The 21,672-nt window shown below is 44.4% G+C and overlaps 1 long non-coding RNA gene across 1 annotated transcript in view; it reads left to right on the top strand.

Moving 5' to 3' along the window:
• The first annotated feature begins 1,660 nt into the window (after nt 1-1,660).
• Nucleotides 1,661-21,672, top strand: part of LOC144825122 (uncharacterized) — a 657,153-nt gene continuing 637,141 nt past the window's right edge. The window contains exons 1-2 of the long non-coding RNA XR_013609287.1: nt 1,661-1,915; nt 3,076-3,201. This is a non-coding gene — a long non-coding RNA (uncharacterized LOC144825122). The remainder of the gene's footprint in view (nt 1,916-3,075; nt 3,202-21,672) is intronic.

The raw sequence follows: 21,672 nt of genomic DNA, 5'->3' as shown, positions 1-21,672 counted from the left end.
GTCGTGAACGGGCGCGGCCATCTTGTTTCTCATTCATTGCTATGGTTCTGGGCATGCTCTCTGTTTCCTTTCTTAATCTCTGCCATCCTTTGCTTGTTTGAATTTTTTTTGGATCTATTTTACTTATTATCTATCCCTCTATTTTTCTAGCTCTATATTTTTGTGTTTTCTGCTGCTTTTTGTTAATTTTAAACTACTTTTTTAAACGCTTTTCTTTTCTTCTTCCCTGTTCTATTTCTTCTTTCTTATTTTGCTTCCTTTCTGCCCAGACCATGGCAAAGGGAGCCGGGAAGAAGCCCGCAAAGGGGAAGGGTCCCGCACCCCGTGCCCGGCTCCCGTGCGGGCGTTTTGAGGGGGGAGACAGTTGTAGCTCGGGAGATTTTTAGTGCGGAGGAGGTGGCCGCACTAGTATTTCACGCCCAGCGCTGCCTCCCCAAGACCATCATGGGAGGCGGCAAGATCGCTACTGGCTACGGCATCCGGGAGCGCCGGAAGCGGTGGGAGAAGGTGTGCCGGGCCATGTTTAAACACTCTGGGGTCCGGCGCACCTATAACCAGGCCACCCACCGCTGGACGGATGTCATGGACCGGGAACGCGACTTGCTGGACGCGCTCGGCGTAGAGGTCCCCGGGCTTGGTGAGTAGTAGTAGCGATTTCTAGCTATTTCACCACTACTCTGTTTTATCCCGCTCTGTTATTTGCAAATTTTTGTTTTTTACCAAGAGCAATAATGCTGCCGATTACATTGTAGGTAAATTATATTTCAAAATCTTCTATGCATTTCAGGTTCACTGCTCTCCTTCTCAGTAGCCTTGCTACTATGCTTATTTGTTTTGTATTTTGTGTTCATTTCATTGGCCTGAGAAATTATGTATGCGTGGAGTGTAAAGAACTGCGTAATGCTAGACACTAAGGGTCATATTTTCAATTACCGGCGCATCCCTGCAAAGTAGCAGGGATGCGTCAGTAATTGTGCGCCATGCCACCCCCACCCATGGGCCCAAAACGTCACAGAAGCCTTACGCATCTGTGCCGTAAAGGCGGCGCATTGCTGGAGTTGCGTGCCAACGATGGCGCAGCTCCAGCAATGCTCTAGGGTGCCCTATCTCCCCAATGCTGCATCAAGCCGTACGTCGGCTTCAAGCAGGCGCAGGGTTTGAGTCACGCATCATTGTCCTAAAAGTGACTGATTGACATCTTGTAGATTTCCCTCAGCCACTTTTAGGATTCGTTCCTGCGCAGGAACGCCCTCCCTTGCGCCGGAACGCCCCCTGATGGCGCAGGGCTTTACAACATGATGCATCTCCCATATGCGTCACTTTGTTAATATACGCCACACCATGGCGCCTCTTTTGTTCTGCCGCTGCGTCACAAAAGTCACGCAACAATGGAGCAAAAGAGCCGCAAGGGGCTTCTAAATCAGCCCCCCAGTCCTTCCTTTAGACACATGGCTATAAGAAGAAATAGTGGTGGTGGTCGGTGGATTGATAGTTTGAGTATTCACTGATCTGCAAGCACGATGGACTTTGTCTGTCACTTCGCGTGCTGCGGACTGCTGCCTGCCAGGCCTAGGCAAACCTTTTTAGTAGTCTGTTTAGTGAGTTACATAGGAACTTTCAAAGTTAACGGTCCGCAAATCAAGCAATACTAATAACGTAGTATACCACATGAGATCGGTCAATATATCCCGTGGAATAGTTGTCTATCTATTTGCTATTTCGCCAAAATATTTTGTTATTGTTCTTTTGAAATGTTTGATTTGGTTGACAAATATCATCCATGTTTTCTGGTCTTTCTTTCTTTCATGTTGTACATCAGCTCCCCCCAAGGGCAAGAGGACACAGGAGGAGGAGGAGGGTGCTGTTCAGGATGCAGGCCAGGATCGGGCAGGCGAGGGCTCCTTTGCTGGCCCCAGTAAGTTTTAATTTTAATATAGAGTACCTATTTTTTCCTAGCGTTCCTCATTCGATTTTTTCTAAATCGTCTTTGATCTTCTTGTAGACTGGATCTAAATTCTTATCCTGCCTCGACTATGACTCCCTGTGGTATTACTAGATTATTCTTATTAGTCTGTCTGTGTAGCTAACTAAGATTGCACATTTGGCAATTCCATTGGACTCCCATTCTAGTCAGCAATAGCTCTATGCACTGAGTGAAGTCCTCTGGGATTGTCCTTAATGTATTTTCAAGTCTTCTACATGTTGATGCTTTGACAATTGCCAACAATAAAAAGGTGAATGACCACCAAGAAAGAATAAGATACTACTTTACTTTTGGTTTGGATAGTAGGACAATCCATTCTACTACTGTTGCAGGGACAAATCTGCACAAACAGAACTATGGACACTAAATAATGCATTGCTTAGCTTATCAATTATAACAGGTGCTGGTAGACTTTCCACATACCTCAGTGATAACAGACTTTGTAGTTGAACCCCCAATCTCCTTACTGACTAGATAGCGTGGCAGAGTCATTTAGCTCCCAAAGTCACCGATGATTGATCCCCAATGATGATTAGATTATCCAACGCAGGACAAGAGTACGGAGTCAGAGTCAAGAAGTGTCAGAGGCACGGACTCATGCTTGCAAAAATTCCAAAACCTTTAGCTCATCCACTCTAGTCTGGAGGACCAAAAACCACAGAGTCTATTTAAGTTTAAAAGCTTTATTAAAAGTAAACACATTTATTAAAATCCACTTTGTCATAAAACTAAACGTTTAACTGAAAATGGAAAAGTGCTTAGTGCTAACGATTAATTGGACACATTACTTTTGGTCGAGCCGAGCTCTCACCTGGTTTGAACTTGACCCTGCTCGTGTTCTTAGAAGTCAAGCTTCTGTTAGGAGAAAAAGTGGTGCGTGTTAAAAATAAAAAGCAAGCATTCATCAGTTGTGCCAAAAAGTGCAGCAAGACAACAGCCTTCCCTGGAAAAAGGGACATTTTTACTTTAGAGTAGACAGTCACAAATTATTACATTGTATTCAGTTTTTTTCACATTTCTTTATTCCTCCTAGACCAAATATTATATAGTAGTGAGTGGTGTATTCCAACATTTTTAAAAGTACTTTGTAGGTGGAACATCTGGTGGCGGGGCCAGTGCGGAGGTGGTGGTATTGGACGAGGGGGACAACTCTGGGGAGGAGGCGGTGCAAGTGCCGGACGTTCCTGTGAGGGTTCACACGGTGGTGGCGGGAAGAGGTAAGCTATATATTCCTTACTTATTGAGATTGAAGACTGCATGGTGTGCTTTCTGCACAGGTGTATTATAAATCAACCAGGTAGTAGCCTCCTCTAAATGTACTTCGACTTAGCTCTGAAGTTTTTGGCGAGAAGAATCCCAATAAGATCTGAGATGAACTTGATGGATGGGATGAACGAAAAGCAAAAGAAGGGTGTAAGTAAGTGTGGAAGGACGAGAAATTTAATGATGGCTTGGAAAGAAGAATGATATGTGTTTGCTTGGTCCCCGAGGTGGCTGGGAACTTGGGAAGGAAAGAATATGGTATTATGGTGCATGGCTGGGTGAATGATGAAGCAAGGATAGGTGGAAGGAGAACAGCCTGGGTGGGTGAAACAGAAACTGTATGTGTGCATATACTTTGAATGGATGGATGCCTGGATCATGGTATTATCTGACTCTTAGATAGCATATGTGTATCTAGAGAGAGTAGACGGTCACTGGATGAACTAAGTGTTACCTTGAAGAGCATGTAACACCGCACCCGCACGTCCGTTCCAGTGTAGGAAAGGCAAGGAAAAGAAGTTGTAATTTTGTCCAAATACTACCATGAATAGTAGCAGTAGTTTGTATTGCAACTGCAAGCACAGCATATATCCGGTTATTACGGTGGACCCTCCCTAGTCCCTACCTCTCTTAATAACTTTAGTTTAGTAGTAGTACGTCATTCATGTGTGGGTGTATCACTGTTCACTCAATAATAAGCAAAGCACCTAAAGTCATCCCATATGTCATCAAATACATCCCATGTGAAGTGATAGCTAATCAAATTATTTAGCTTCTTCATTTTCCTTTTCTAGTACTCATTTGCACTCTCGGGTGAAAGCTAAATTAATTAAGCAGTAGCCCTTGTAAGTAACAGAGTATTCTCAGTGCCACCCGTAATAGAAAAGTGAGAGCTTCACCACCTGCATGTACTGGACCGGTACAGTAACTTAAGTCTGTCTCACTCATCATGGTGTGCGTCTGTTTTTCTCGGGTGCAAGTTCACTGCGCTGGCATTATGCCGGCTTGCATAAGATAACGTACCAATTTTCCTAAACAAGAGAGAAGAAGAAGAAGAAGACTGGTGTACTGTCATAGTCGACTGTAATGGAAGTCCATAGTGCTCGTAGAATTTGTTCCTTAAACTCCCACTAATGTTAGAGCAAGGATGAAGAAGTGGGAGGTTAGATAGATACTGTCCTCAATAGTTATGTACTGTGCTTTCAATTTGCTACTTCTACTGTGACACAACTTTCTGCTCAATCACTTTGTGTTATTAATCTTAAGGAGCATTGGTTACAGACTATGTCTTTCTTTCTTCATATAGTTGCTCCTTCCAAATCAAATAGACCATCACGGAGGGAGCAGGCTCGAATGGCCCGGCAACGGAGGCTGGATGCCACTGTCGCCGAATATCGGCGGCTGGTGGCCCTGGAGGAGGAGGACACGCAGTCAACCAGTACAACAAGAACAACATCCACTGGCACAGCTGCATCCTCCTCCGTGCCCCCACGGGCTGCCAGCCAGCGCAGTGGTCCAGCGGTACGGAGCCGGGCTACCAAAGCCAACCACCACCGCCGAGCAGCAAAGACACCAGCTGCCCCCCACAGGAGTTGCAAGGCACACCAACGCCGCTTAGGACTCAGAGTGTCCTACCTGGAGCAGGAGGTCCTTAGCTATAAGAACTTGGTGGAGGGCCTCCGCTTCGACCATGCCACCCTCCGCAAGGAGTATGATGCCCTGGCCGCTAAAGTCAACAGCACCCTCCCGTAGTGTAGTGTCCCTTGCCCCTTTTTTAGAGACTTTTGGGGGGTGGGATTTGGGAGTTGGGTTATTTTTGGGACTTTTGAAAGACAATCGTTGGGGTTAGGGAGGGTCTTGAGGGAGATTATTTTGTTAGGGCTACATAAATATACTTTTTGAAACTTTATCTGACCATACCTGTTTTTTACTGCTTTTGAGTCTGGTGGGTGGGGGTTTAACAGTAAGTTTGTTTTCCTGAAGAGTCCTAGGACTTTAGTAGTACTACCGTCAATCTCTCGTCTAGTCCTAATAGTCCATTATACTACCTCCCACCAAACGCTTATCTTACCTGTAATTTGTGTTTGAAAGTAGGGCTAGGCCCAGGGCTGGCTCCACGGGAAATGGGGATTAAGGTTGGCAATCCTGGGCGGATGAAATGTCCTCATTGCGGTGGTACTAGTGGTGTGACACAGTGGCAGTTGCATGCCTATGGAAAAAAAGAAAATGAAACCTGGTTTGTCCTTACTGTAGCATTACAACGGTACGATAGAGAATATAGCAGGTGACAGTACACTAGAACAGTGCCACAATGTAGCCTAACAAATGGTAAAGTATTGCAAGTATAACTAGTACTTGCGTTGAATTTCTTTGACATTGGCTACTACTACAAGAAATAGTACTGAAGCTGAGTAAGTCTAGAATATATCCTCGGATTCCTTCACCAGCCTGTTGCTATGACCTTATCCTCCCCAGCAAGTGTGTGGAATTATTGATGTCATTTAGTCACACTTCAAGCAAAACCACACAGCCCGGGGGAAGAGGGTTAGGGGTGGAAAATGGATGGGAATGGGGGTTTCTTTTTGGGTAGGTTTTGTTGAGAGAAGAAAAAAAAAGCACAGCATGGACAAACAATAATTGAAGATAAAGAAATCTTTGGGTACAAAGCTAACCACAAATCTTTTAAGTGACATAAAGGAAGTGCATGCCCTACTGCATGCATTGTTACTGAAAAGTAAGTAGTACTAGAATGCGACAGTACAGGGCTGCAGCGTTTTCACTTGCCTATCTCTGCACTCAGAGAAACACTTCTTACATTAAATTAGGTTTAAAAATTAGCCGAAGTAAAACCTATAGAATGGCTGTAGGGATCAATTTAGAAGCAGAGAGAGATCCAAGAAATGCAGTCACACTCATAGAAGAAAACAATGGATACTGTATCTGTATGTTGTTGTAGTTGTCCTGTTGAATTTGGTAAGTAAGTTGCATGCAGCAAACAATTCCTCTTATTAGCGGCACTCCTCCATTCCAGTGGACGCTTCGTCCATCAATGTTGGTGACCAGAAGACACCCTGTCCACTGCCTGCCTGGCGGATGTTGAATTGCGGCTCGTTAATGTGAAGCCTGACTCCATCTTTTTCCCCATTGCACAGACTGAAACCCAGCCTGTAATTATTGAACGAAAAACAGGAAGTGCTATTACAATACCACTGATAAGTAAATATAAGGTATGTACGCTGTGTGGTGCAAAAAGTCACACTTTGATTTTCCTAATAGACAGTACAATATTTTTGAAAGTGCGTACTCTGAGTCACCTTTTGAAGGATAAATAAGTATGGCCAAATTAATTTAGCGGATCTTTCCCCTCAAGCTAGGTGTACTGTAAACTGTGGCTTAGAACAAAATTAGACCTTCCCAGCAGTGCTCCTACCCAGACCCTTACTAAAGCCAGTCGCAAAAATGTAGAAGACCCCCAATCAGATCTCAAAAAACGAGGCCTAGTAGAAAACTGGTGACAAAACGTACTTTGAAAGTAAAAGTAGGCCCAAATACGCCCTTACCCACCGTGGATTGTATTCAAACCACTTGCAAGCAAGCAAAAGTATCCATAGCCAGCATCGCTCCAAGACTCGAAACCCCCCCCACCCAAACACATGCAATAGAAATACTGCTAAGTGCTAACCCTAACGAGCCCTAAGTTAAGAATAGTGGCAAAGGCTTTCTTTAACTATGCCAAATCCCCCCTTTCCCACCATGGATTTTCTTCAAATGACTTGCAACCAAAATTACACATTCTCACGAGTGCTCTAAGACCCCAGAACTCAGTTGCAAAAATCTAGAACACCCCGAAACACATGCAATCCTGCTGCTAGGGCTAACCCTAACGAACCCTAAGTTACAAAAAGTGCCAAAAGGCTTTTCCTTATGAATTTAGTCCAAACCACTTCTATCCGGTATTAGACCTTCCCAGAAATGCCCCAAGACCCGCCAACCCACCCGCAAAAAAACACAACACCCCCAAACAGCCAAAAAGGAAAATCTCATACTTACAATATTTCTCGGCCTTCGGTCCAAACGCGCTGTGCAGCTAGGTCATAACTCCCGTTTTCCACCACGGATTTCCTGAAAAGCAAATGCAATCAAGATTAGACTGTCGCAGCAGTGCTCCCAGACCCCAAAACTCACCCACAAACACCCGGAACCCCGCCAAAGAGCACCTCAAAGGCAAGCAAGTCAGCAAAAACGGCAAAAAATGTCCGCCTCCGATTTGGTCCAAACCACTTTTATCCGGTATTAGAGCTTCACAGCAATGGCCCCAGAGCCGTCAACCCAGGAGAAAACTAGTAAAAGGCCCCCAAACAGCCAAAAAGCAAAAGTACAAAAATGGTCACTTAGTCATTTTCTTGCCAATTTCCAAAATCAATCCACGCGCGCTCTGCAGCTAGGCCCTAACTCCCCTCTGCCACCATGGATTTGCTTCAAACCTCTTGCAAACTAAAGTATCCATAGCCAGCAGTGCTCCCAAACCCCGAAACCCACCCACAAACACCAGGAAGCTCCCAAACAGGCCCCCGAAAACGCTACATTGAGCAAAATGTCAGAAATAGCGAAAGAAAATTCTGCATGGATTTAGTCCAAACCACTTCTATCCGGTATTAGACCTTCCCATGAATGCTCCAAGACCCGCCAACCCACCCGCAAAAAAACACAACACCCCCAAACAGCCAAAAAGGAAAATCTCATACTTACAATATTTCTCGGCCTTCGGTCCAAAAGCGCTGTGCAGCTAGGTCATAACTCCCGTTTTCCACCACGGATTTCCTGAAAAGCAAATGCAATCAAGATTAGAATGTCGCAGCAGTGCTCCCAGACCCCAAAACTCACCCACAAACACCCGGAACCCCGCCAAAGAGCACCTCAAAGGCAAGCAAGTCAGCAAAAACGGCAAAAAATTTCCGCCTCCGATTTGGTCCAAACCACGTTTATCCGTTATTAGAGCTTCACAGCAATGGCCCCAGAGCCGTCAACTCACCCGCAAAGAAGTAGAACACCCCCACAAGTGCTGAGTCTTTCTTCATTGGGCGTAATCCAGCCCTCTGCTTTGAGGGAAATAGGAGTCTGGAGGAGGAGGATAGAGGAGCATGTTCTTCTGAACTTGTGAACCTGAGGAATGCAGACTGCGGCACCTTCAAATCAATAAGCAAACAAGTGAAGACAGTTCTGCTGATGGGCTTGTTTTTGTGATTAGGTGATTAAAGTTTGAATTAAATTAACTGTGCAAAACAAAGAAAGACAGACACACAGGAATAAAAGTGAATAAGGACGAAAAAGAAAGTTATTGATTCATTGTCTCATTTTCAGGGCTCAGTGTCAGGGAATAAGAATAAGAGTTCGTCATCATACTCTGCGAATTCAGGCAGGGTGAGCTCAGTGTCACTGAACAGAGAACAAATCCCCTCATCTACGTTGCTGTCCTCCTCGTCTTCATGCGGCGTGCTTTCTCGTACTTTGTAATCTGGTGGTATGAGGTGCTGATTCATCTTGATCATTGTTAACCTCTCCACATTTTTGGGCGAGAGGCAGCTCCGTTTGGGAGTTACAATGCCACCAGCAGCACTGAAAACACGTTCAGAAGACACACTTGCGAGTGGGCAAGACAAGTAGTTTATAGCCAGGTTGGAGAGCTGTGGCCACAAATCTTTTTTCCCACGCCAATACGCCAATGGCTCAGCATTAAGATAGACCTCTGTTGAGTCATTCAGATAGTCCTGCACCATCGACTCAAGGTCCTCAACGGTTCCTCCACTTTGCTTACTTTTTGCTGTGACCTTTTGAGAACCAAACCCGAGCCAAGTTAGCCAATCCTCTTCAGCAGCAAATGTTACTGTTGTGTCTGGTGCAGATAATCCGGTTGCCGGTGTCTTTAACGGCTGAGAGGTCACTTGTGCCACAGCCACAGGTGCAGAAGTGGATTGTTTTGACTGGGGTTGGCCTGCTGATGCTGATGCTGATGCTGATGTACTGCCTTTTCCTTCAATATCCTGCCGTTCTTTTTCAAACCGCTTGGCTGACCAGGCTAGCCAACGTTTGTACTTTGTAACATCTTCATCAGCAAAAGGAAAGAATGCATGGCCTGCCAGCGCCTTTTTGTAGCGTGGATCCAGAATAGTAGCACAAATGTAAGGCTGTTCTGAGTGGATCATTTTAAGACGTTCATCACCACGTAGGCGCTCTAATAATTTCTCCGCCAAAACCAAAGGCTCTTTGTTTTTCTCATCTTTTTGAAACACAGAAGACACCGCCTTCAGTTGGTGCTCCAGCATGCACAACAATGGGATAGCTTTTCCCAAATTACAGTCCTCCTTGCTGACCGCACGCGTGAAGACCTCAAAAGGACGAAGCATGTCTGTCAGGCTTTTAACTAGGTCCTATTGCGCCGCATCCATCCTCAGGTCCTTCTGAGCTGTACCCTGTTTTAAGAAATAGTGATCGAGTACCGTATACTGCTCAGACAGACGCTCAAGCATGTAGAAGGTTGAGTTCCAACGTGTTGCCACCTCCTGGATGAGTGCTTTCACTGGCATTCGACGTTCATGTAGCAGGCTCCTCAGATGCTTCTGGGCCTTAAAAGAATGGCTGAAATGGTTGCACATTTTTCGGCAGGTGGCCATTACCTCGCACGCTGGACTGTCTTCATCACTCAAGAATTTTTTAACAACCAGGTTTATACAGTGCGCCAAACACGGCACTCTGAAATAGTCACCCAGCTCCATGGCCTTAACTACATTGGCGCCATTATCTGTGGAAACATAACCAATCTGGCATTTTTTTGGGGACAGCCAGTGAAAGACCTTTGTGTTAAACCCATCCAAAATGTTTTGTGCTGTGTGACGTTTCTCCAAGCCAAACATGGCTAGTGTTGCATGTTTCCGAGCAGCTTTAAAAACTTGGTCCGGGTCAACACCTGCATTTAGCTTTGCTTTAACCCCTGAAAAAGAGACCCAGTGTGCAGTGATGCACATGTAATGAGCGCCTGCACCACTGGTCCACATGTCTGTTGTCAGATGTATAGTGTGAACAGCACTCTTCTGCAAAGCTGCCCCAATCACCTCCAGCACATCTTCATGTAGTGCTGGAACCGCAACTCTGGAAAAATAGAACCGGCTAGGAACCTTCCATTTAGGGCAGAGCGCTGCCACTAATTCTAGAAAACCTACCGCTTCTACAAAAGAAAAAGGGAGAAGGTCCAGAGCTAGCATTTTAGCCAGCTTAGTGTTATACAGATGCGTCAGTGGGTGGTTGTGTTCATATGGCGCGTCTGAACAAAACGTGGTTCTAATGTTGCCCTGGACCAAGCATTTACGGGATGATAATGACTTCTTTGACCCAGTTATGCTCGCTGATGAACTTTTTCGCATTGGTGTCTCACTCTCTCCCACACTCTTAGTGTGCCTCACATATGGTGTGCTGCTGACAGGGGTACTGGGTGTAAGTGAAGTGTTTGACACGTCTTCTTCCTCCTCGTCATCATCAGATGAAACATCAACGTTTTCTTGACTTCCAATTCGGGCTTCCTTGATCTCCTTTAGGTGCGCAAACCATTGGACAGCGTGCTGTCTCCTAAGATGACCTCTCTGGCCTCCGGTACCATAGTTGGTACCAAACTTACCACGACTAACTGCAAGCTTACAAATGCTACAAATGGCGAAATTTTCCCTTTTTGGGCAAACACTAAAGAAGTCCCAAACTGGGGACTTGAATTGTCTGTGGGGGCCGGAGGAGGCGGCGATACTGGTGGTGGTGGTCATGCTGCTAATGCCAGATGAAGTGGAGGATGTGGATTGCCAAACTTTAGTACGTTGTGCACTTTCACCACCACTAATTGAGGTCGAGGTGGATGGAGGTCCCTTCTGGCGAGGAAGAAATATGGAAGCGGTACGAGTTGGTGTACTAGTTAACTCCAATGATTGTGGTGTTTCCACTGCCTCCTCGTCGACAACATCATCATCATCACACTCAGCAGCTTTTCGGGCTAGGGTCAAAATGTCTGTTTGCTGCATGCCCGCTGGGGCTGCAGTGATCTTTATGATGACTGGGTCGTCGTTGTCAGAGTCTTCATCAGCAGCAGTATCCGCCACTTCTTGTTGAGCCTCATCACACTCCATAACTCTGAGACTTTGGACGAACTTCCTTTTACGCTTAACTACCTTTGTCAGATCATGGTGTGCCTCACTCTCAGACGGCAGTGGTGCTGGTTCCCAATTTTGATCCGTATCATCAGAAGGAGGTGTGCTTGAAGAAGATGTAGACACCACCCTTGATCTCTTCCTTGCTAGGGGTGTGGAAGACAATGAATGATCATCAGGAGGAGTGGCTTCCTCAAATGATACCTCGCCTTGATTGTCGATTTCCTGATGTGCCCCTACTTCGGGAGGAACAACTATTGTGGGCACTTGTGACCCTCCATGCACCTCTGCTTGCGCATCTCCTTGCGCTGCCTCTCCTTCCACATGTACTTGGGCTTTTACTTGCACATGTGTTTTTTGTTGCGGCTGTGGTTGTTCAACACTCGTCAGATGAGTTACAACAACCTGTGTTGATTGAGGGACATTGCTGCTACTTTCTTGCGATGAGCCAACATCACTGGTCGATGGTGATTGAACAACTAGACTAAGTGCCTCTGCAGCAGTCAAGGGCTTGGACTTAAGTTGGCGTGGTGGTGGTGGTGGTGGCACTGAGCCCAATGGAGCGGGGGTGCTGCTCCCAGCTTGGTCCCCAGCAGATCCCGCTGCTGCTGCAGGCGTACTTTTTTTTTCCTCCCAAAAAAAGGGGCTGCCGGCACACCAGTCTCCTTAGTAACTTGCTTCTTCTGCTCCTTACTGGCAACTTTCTTGCTAGAGGAGCTACTGGGAACTTTTTTGGGGGCCATCTTCTTCAGAGCAGGTCAGAACAGCAGGCCGCAGTTGCACGAGTTGCAGAGTTGTCTGTGTCCAGACGTGACGTCGCGTGACGTTATGCTGCACACACACACCGCTGCAGGACTTCTTCCTGGCACTGGTGGTTCTCTTGAGTCTTGTGCACCTAAAAGCAATGGAAGACAGAGGAACATCAGTTCAGTTATACACCCAAAGAAATCGAAAAACACAGAAAAATCAGCACAATCCCATGCCATCCATGATGTTTACATTCAAGACACCCCACAGAAAGAAGGTTGAAAGCTAGGCAAAATGGTTGCAGACTTAAGAACACTGCCTGCATTCAAAATGGCCCCCTGCCTCCCAGCACATGGCCAGGGCCTGCCTGTAGCAGCACTCAAAATGGCCCCCACCCACATGGCCTGTCCCCATTAACACCCCAAAAAAACAAAAATCACAGAAAAATCAGCACAATCCCAAGCCATCCATGCCCTCCATGATGTTTACATTCAAGACACCCACAGAAAGACTAGGCCCATGCAACACTCACCACCCCTGGGCAAAGGGCCCCACCAGCAGCCCCCAAAAAAACGACAAAAAGCACAAAAATCAGCACAATCCCAGCCCATCCATGGCCTCAATGGTGTTTACATTCAAGAAGACACCCCACAGAAAGACTAGGCCCATGCAACACTCACCACCCCTGGGCAAAGGGCCCCACCAGCAGCTCCAAAAAAACTATAAAAAGCACAAAAATCAGCACAATCCCAGCCCATCCATGGCCTCAATGGTGTTTAAATTCAAGAAGACACCCCACAGAAAGACTAGGCCCATGCAACACTCACCACCCCTGGGCAAAGGGCCCCACCAGCAGCCCAAAGAAAATGACAAAAAGCACAAAAATCAGCACAATCCCAGCCCATCCATGGCCTCAATGGTGTTTAAATTCAAGAAGACACCCCAAAGAAAGACTAGGCCCATGCAACACTCACCACCCCTGGGCATAATGGATGAAAAGTAGGCAAAATAAGTGCAGGCCTCAGACACTGCCTCTCTTCAAAATGGCCCCTTGCACCCCAAGCACATGTTGCCTGTACCAGCAGCACTCAAGATGGCCACCACCACCACCCACATGCCAGTCCACATCAACAGTACACCCCAAAATAAAACGAAAAACACACAAAAATCACCACAGTCCAATGCCATCCAGGATGTTTACATTAAAGAGAGTGAGACCCCACAGGCAGACTCAGTCCATGCACCACCAGCCCCCCCAAAAAAAAAAAATTCAGCACAATCCCAGCCCATCCATGGCCTCAATGATGTTTAAATTCAACAAAACAGTTGTATCATGCACCCATAACCAACCCTGGTCCTACTGGATACTGTGGCTACCCACAATATATTTTATTAAATGTTCTGAAAAAGTTCCAAAATTGTAGTTGCAGCAACTGTAATGCCCCAAACAAACTTACTTGTGAAAGTTGATTTCTAATCCAAAAGTGATCCAAAGAAAGTCAAAAAGGCCTCAAATCCAAATATCCAGCAGCACCCACAAAAAGTAATCCTTCCAGGTCAAGGTCCAAATGAAAGTGACCAGCACATGAAGAAAGCACTGGGAGGAGCCTGCTGGACAGGAACAGGAAGTTGGAGACTGTGGGGCACTTCCTTCCTCCCCCCCCCCAAAAATGGACTCCTTGCAAAAAAAAAGGGCATGCAAATGTCAACCTGAGGAGTGATTCTGATAAAAATCATCATTTTCTGAAGGTTTATGCTGTTTGCTGGTGGATTTCTTGTGCAGAATTGCAAAATCTCTATTTCGCAAGTGCGAGATTGTTCCTGTCCGCCGCAACTACGTGTTCGCAATTGCGAACTCTCGCGAGGCGTGCTCTGCAAGGTGGCAAGCCGCGATTACGTATTCGAGGGCGCCAAACTCCCGCCGGTTCCCGCAGCAAGATGCAAAATGGCGCAGCACTCGCAAAATATGATCGAGAAAAACAACTCGGCAAACGCTGAATGACGGAAAGTGAACGCCGTGCACCACGCCGCAATATTGTATCACCAAGCAAAAAATCCGCCGCGTGCGAATTCACGGATTTTCGGCAAATTCGCGAGAGTTCCCGGATTGCGAATTTGCCGAAAATCCGCGAAATCCGCGAGCGGAACGGATTTTACGCCCATGCTTAGTGGTGACATGTCCACTTCAGGAATTTGAGCGTCTTATTTATCTTCACAAAAGGCATACTTTATTTGAAAAAAGTCAAAAGTATAATAGGTGACTTTGGGCTTATTGTGGCCTGAATTTTCAAAGTGTTTTCTTTGTAAATGTTATAATCATATGACACAGCCCCTGACTAGAATGGTAACGTGGGTACAACGATTCTAAAATGCAGTTACATTAGTGAAATAGTATGTCCATTAAAGGATGAAGCTCAATAAAGAAAAGGGCGGACATAGCAAGAGCAATGGTCCTGTAAGACATTGTTATTTTAGGTTGGTTAGCTGTGGTTGTGATATGCATGCTTGCACAATTGGAGAAATTGAATATCACCACTGTGGGCACAGTGGCAAAGGCAGCGGACATGCATAGTCCTCGTACGCCAGCCATTCTGTCAAAAGTGGGGTGAAAAAGACCAAATTATTTGAACTTTCAAGCTGGAACTGAGTTACCCTACTGCTCTCAGGAAAACATTTTTAAGTGTGAGTAATTTTCTAAAAGGAGGGTATGATAGGCCATAGTTACTATGGAACTTTGTAATAGGGATATTTCATACATCAGAGTAGGTAACAGCAACAACAATTGTTCAATGTTTGGGCTTGATGTAGTTAAAAAAAAATCACAATTCGATTGGCAGCCCAGTGTTCTGCTCATGACAGCTATATTTGAGGATACCGTGCCGTTGGCCTTGACCTGTGCTCTTAATTATAATGGTAATTGCATTTATATAGCGCTTACTACCCCTGGCGAGGTGTCAAATTGCTTTTCGGCAAGCCGCATGCGACTCCAGAATTAAAAAAAAATTAGTAGTGAATTAGTATAGGGAAAATATGAAATTAATTTGAGTGGTGGGCATGTGAGTGTTATTTCGGTTGAAAAGGATAGTAAAGGGATAGAAGAGGGAGGGGTTTGCATTTATATAGAGCTTGGAACCCTTGATGAGGCATCAAAACGCTCTGAAGAGTAGCATACTGCTCTGGAACACAAACATGATTACTGGTGAATTAGTATAGGGAATAATGGAATTAATTTGAGATGTGGACATGTGAGTCTGTTAGTTGGATTGAAAAGGATAGTGGAGGGATAGAAGACGGAGGGGTTTGCATGTATATAGCGCGTGTACCCATGATGAGGTATCGAACTGCTTTTTGAGGAGTAGCATGCTACTCCGAAACCCAAACAGGATTAATGGTGAATTAGTATAGGGAAATATTAAATTAATTTGAGTGGTGGATATGAGAGTCTGCTAGTTGGACTGAACAGGATAGTGGAGGGCTAGAAGATAGAAGGGGTTAGAACGGGATTCATTGGAGATCATACTAGCAGGAGCAGGTTTGGGATGAGTAGGTACCATGAGAGGTTGAACCCACTGAAGGGGTGGGGTTCGTGTGAAGACTAGATACAGAGAAGCAGATGCCTTTGTAAGAGACTGGTGCTTCGCCTGGGGCTTGAGACCTACCTGTCAATGCAGGACAGACGCTGCATGACATACCAAGAGGGTTTTCTTATCCACCATGCCGCAGTCTCCGGGGAGTGGGACTGCCTTCCTTCAGCTTTGGTCTGTGTGGGCAGCCTTGGGCAAGCATGTTGCTGTCTCGGATACCGGCAAGAGGACCATGCTGGCTTTGATAGCTAGCAAGTAGCAATTGAAGAAAGCGAGTCTTAAATCTCATTTTGAGTATCAAGTAGATCATAAAGCCCAACTCACTCTTATGAATGAATGGCTTCTTGGTGGTCAGTGAGAGGATCAAGACATTTTTCTTAGTTCTCTGGGCATTGTCACTCATGGATAAAACCCAACTAATTAGCATCAAGTGTCCGAGGTCGCAGCCGGGAGGACAAAACTCATGTGAGGAGCTTGTTGTCTAAACTGAGAACTTATTACGGCCAACAAGTGTGATGAGGTATGCCTCACAGACCCCAACTTCCATAGGGTCTTCATCATGCAACTGTGATAATTGCTCAAAAAGCATCAACTATTACCCTTTCTTCTGTCTTAGCTTTAACCTCTCTGTCTCTAAATTATGCACTCTCTCAATAGTCCTCTTCACTTTCAACCAGTTGCCAGTAGCCTACATGTTTCATTGCCAGAGGTATAGTACTTCAGCTGAGTTCTAAAGAGTTTGTATTCCAACTTGTCAAGATCTAATGAGTGAACATGTCCCCTGGGTTTTATTATCTTGTGCCATGTCTTCGCCGATTGAGTGTGTCTCTGGTTAGCCTCCAGAATTTGCAATGGTTGTTCTTGGTTCGCTCTAGTCTTGTCTTAGCTTGTATTATCTTTCATTGTGCTGGAACAGAGGAGAAACTTCAGCTAAGGACTGCCCAAAGCCTACCCTAAATCAAAGACCTTTACAGACTGTCTTTAACATTGTCTATCATGAAGTTATGGCTAGCCTCCATGATTTTCTTCTGGAACACAGAATAATGAAAAAAGGGTGTCATTAAGTTTCTCTGCTGACCTGGGGCCAGTGTGAAGGTGACTGGGTCATAGTCAGGTAGGGCAATATGTCCAATATTGGTCACTTGGACATGTGAGATTGAGTCAGCTCCTATTAGGAAGTGATCTAGCTGAGCATATGAATCATCAGTATTAGATTAAAGACTAAAATCTGTTTTCTCTCCATGGATCTTTCTCCAGACATCACCAAAACCACAGAGGCCAAACATTCCTGAAAAGCTGGAGAAGTCACCCTACTTCTCCCACAAATATAGCAAACGTGATCTCAATTGTAGCCCATGACTATATTGGGATCACTTCCAAGGGCTACCTTCCCTCTGCATAAGTCAATATGTAAGAGATAAACGTTTTAAGAAAGTGTGCCTGGTTGTTGATTGGAGTGTATAGGGCGCATCAAAATACAGGTAGACAATAGCAATGACAACAGAATTTTCTGAGCTTCTTCTGGCCGCACCATACACAGACTCTGATGAAGTGTCCTGAACGGCTTTGGTTCAGCAGCTCTCAGCCAGACTAGAGAGTGTGTAAGGAGGAGAACTGCAATCATAGGAGGAAAAAGGTCACCAGGCTCTTGTGCTGTCTGTCTCTGCCACCATAATTGCTTCCACAATATCTGCTGAATATTTCTTCTATTTCTTTCCAGATTTTGCTAGGACTTTTTTTTATCCCTTTCTTAGATGGAAATGTGCCCTTCCATTTGCTTCACACTCTTTGCTTATTTTGTCTTCACTCAACCAGACAGGGCAGGCTAGAGGTCACCACACTTCCATTCTCATCTTCCCAGATGTCTATGATGAACCGCGCTCCAATGAGAAATCATGCAACTGTTTTTTTATTGTCCCAGATGAATAAAGTGAAATGGATGACCTCACTTGTAAGAGAATTCGTGACTATGCAGGCACTCTGTGACTTGCCTAAACACAGTTCTCCTGCTCAGAGAGAAAGTCACCAGATCATGGCAGGGCTGGAGCCTTTGGTCTTCAAAGATTATAGCATCCTTGGTGCATGCAAAGTGCACAACTACCTTCTTATCTTAATCTTATTTTCGAAGAAGTGTACATGTTTTAAAAAGTCTGGTCAAGCTTTTCTTTGCAGCCCCATCCAGCCACCCCGTGTTTACAGTCATGTTAATCGAAATGCCCTTGGGTCCATTTTGAATAGAGTGGAGAAGATTTCTGACAAAGGATTGAATGTCTGACCTCTCAGAATCCCTGGGAATTACTAGCATCATTTAAATTATTATATTATGTCCTGTGTTTGAGGTCCTTTTGCATCAGCAACAACTCAATATTCTTTTCTTCCAGAAAGCCCATTTGGCGCTGCTCCTTGGCATCATCTTCTCCAAAATGTCTACTCTGTTGCTGAATTCTTATGCAGCTCAGTAAGGCAGGACTTCAGGTCATCCCTGACTGTGCCAACATGATTATTTCTTTAAAGAACTGTTACAGAAAGTATTTTATTATACGGGGTGAAGGTGCCAAACTCACTGCTCACTAGAAGATCTCGTAGAGCCAGTCAATTTATTTCGCTTGTCGCTACTGATACACTGCATGGAAAGAATAGGCTTGATTAAAGGGTTCCTATGGTCTCTGTTGGCATCCATGGTGTTGCAGGGGCAGAGGGCCACAGATATGGTCTAATGTCAACTCTCCACAGGTCGTTGGTTGACCCCCTTCAGTTTAGGCACTCCTCTGAGGCGTCAGAGCGAGTAGAGAATCCAGGGGCCTCACATGCGTCTATTAGACAAAGTGCAGTTGTGTTTTCACCAGGGGTCCGGTATAGGCTACGGGGTGGGGCTCGGAGGTGGGACAGTGAGAGCAAGAGATGGAGTAATACAATTCCCTTGGCCAGGTTTCTGCAGGCCTCAGCAAATAATTTTCCAGCACCATGAATCAAGTGAAAGGGACCCCTTCCACCGATACCAACCACCCCGGACCACACTTGGGGGTATATTATCAAGGGGTTTATCTCCGCTTTTTTGGCTTTAAAAGCCAAGAAAGCGGAGATAAAATTATCTCCCTATTACCAAGCTGTCGCTAACACCAGTTAGTGACAGCTAATAGGAGATAGCGACCATCTTGGGCCCCGCTTTGCATGTCAGTGATATTTATCACTAATGACATGCAAAGTGGGCGTGCCAAGATGTTAGCGACTGGAAACAGTCGCTAACATCGCTATCTCCTATTACCAACTTTTGGAGATATTCGCGCTAAGCGCGAATATCTCCAAAAGCTAACACCTGCCCTGAGCAGTTCTTCACCATGTTATCCAATGGGAGGTGGATAACATGGCTAAGAGCATTTGCTCGATAATGCATGAATATCGCTGACTTTTCAGCGATATTCATGCATTGCGGCCGTTTTTTATCGCATTTGCGATAAACCTTGCTAATAGCAAGGTTTATCTGCGATAAAAATCGCCGATGTGCGGCGATAATTTTTGTCTCTAAACAAGTTAGAGACAAAAATTATCGCTAGTTGTTGGTAATATACCCCTTGATTTATAAACAATAATTTTTAAACAATAATTAAAACATAAACCCTTTCCGTGCTGATGACGGAACCGCTCCGTCATCAGCTGCGGTGGCGCTGTGCTAATGACGGAGCGGTTCCGTCATGGCCCGCCCGACGCGCCTGCGTGGCGCTGATTTCGCGCCTGCGCGGCGCGTTCTATAGGGCGGGCGGGGCCATGGGGGAACCGCTCCATCATGAGCACAGCTCAACCTCGGCTGGCGACGGAGCGGTTCTGTCACCAGCATGGGCTCGCCGCGCGGCCCCCTCGCCCCCTTAGCGCTGCGGCGGAATAGCCGCCACAGCGGTGAGGCTAATAAAAAACTTGAACCCTGTCTAAAATATTTACTTTTAGTTACATTTAAAGTAAACACTGTTAGATGTTAAGTGTAATTATTTGAATGATTTTTAGGCATTTTAATAAAAGTGTAAACATGCATTTTCACCTTTTGAAATGATAAATAGTAAACAAATGTAAAATAGTGATTCCATAATTATATATAATTCTTAAAATTAAAACATAACTTTCGATACATCCAAAAATACAAGTGCCCTTTTGAAAAGTCGCACACAGTCACTAATGTCCTAAAATACGAACAATAAGATGTTAAGCCGTTTTTAAAACTGAACTCTTTTGGTTTACCTCGATCCCATCTTATCAAATACCAATATTTATGTAACTCAATTTTAGATTATTTTCCTGTTGCTATTCCCTCTAATGTTGATGTTGATTTGGCTCGATACATTCAAACGATTTCCTTTTCTTCCCATGGTGTTTCTCTTTTATATAAAAAGTTATCAGATACTCTTGGTGCTGATGTTGATACGCTGTCATCCTTCTGGAATAATGAACTATCACTTTCTTTATCCAATGACACTTGGAGAGAAATTTGGTGTAATGGTATATCTGGATGGCTCCCTGTTTCTCTCTTTCAAACTAACTCTTATATTTTACTTAATATACTGTGGACCCCTTTCCGTTTATTTCATGCTAACCTTATCCCTTCTCCTGACTGTTGGCATTGTACAGTTGAATCGGGTACACTGCTACATATGTTATTTGATTGCCCTTCTATTTTTAAATTTTGGTCTGATGTTTGGGCTGTTATATCTAAGATTTTTTATATTCAAGAAGATATTTCTTATAACATGTTTATTTGTAAATCGCATATCTTATCACATGATTTAAATGTTTTAGAATGTAAACTTTTTAATTTTCTTATTTCAGCAGCTCTGAAATCCATTACCTATTGTTGGAAAGAATGTTCTTCTTTATCTGTTCATGCATGGTGGTCCTGGGTTCTTTTTACAAGAAGAGGTCCTCAACTATCTTTGAAGGGGCTTGTTCATAATTCGCTTTCTTTTCAATCATTTTGGTTACCTGTTGATTTATATTTAGATTTGAAGTAAGGTATACCTTTTTGTCTTCTAGTGCTGGCATTCATAAGGCCCTTAATGGTTGTTATCTCTTTACTACAGTAGCTCCTTTCACTTTTTTCTTATCCTAATCATTTGTATTTTCCCTTCCCTTTCCCTTTTTAATTTCCTTTTCATTACGATTTCTCATTACCTTTTGCATTCTTATAATGTACTGTTTGTTAACTTTTTTTATAATATATTGAGGTATTTTCGCTATTTTGTAATATTTTTTGTATTGTCTCTCTGTTTCACCTGCATTTAAAATTCAATAACATATTTTGAACACGAAAACTGAACTCTTTTAAGCACTAAACCTGAACATACAGGCAAAAAATAAATCACCCATACAGATTAGCATTTCACAACATTAAACTACACGTAGGACATGACATGATACAAAATAATACATTATTCAGAGCAGGTTCAAGATTAATCTTACACTTGTTGATTGTGATCGTTTGTAGAGCCAACGATGTCAGTTGTTGATGCATTTCGGGGCATTAATCTGTCACTTTGGGGTTTCACAGCATTTGTCTCTTGCAAAACCTCATAATTTCTTATCAAATTAATAAAATTTCCTGAACTATAGTTATAAAAAGCTGTAAAATCACTAAGACTGAAATTATGTATTAGTCTGTATGAAAGCCTATATGCTATTTAGCGATTTGCTTTCACTACTTGGTTGAAATGCCCAAACTGACAACATGTATTTTCTTTAAATGTGTTGTGCCAGTCCAGTATGTCACTTGGATCCTTAGAAACCCCAGCATTGAGTGAGAAGCTTACCATCTGAAAGAGCAAAAGAGAAAAGCCAGGAATAGGGTGAAAATGAAAAAGAGAAATCAGGAGTGCGAAAAACAAAGACAAATAGTTAAAACGATGGCGACAGAGCGAGGAGAGAC

Source organism: Lissotriton helveticus, chromosome 3_1, assembly GCF_964261635.1.
Source record: "Lissotriton helveticus chromosome 3_1, aLisHel1.1, whole genome shotgun sequence".
Lineage (NCBI taxonomy): Eukaryota > Metazoa > Chordata > Amphibia > Caudata > Salamandridae > Lissotriton > Lissotriton helveticus.
Note: the sequence above shows the minus strand (reverse complement) of the source record. Positions and strands in the feature narration are given on the sequence as shown.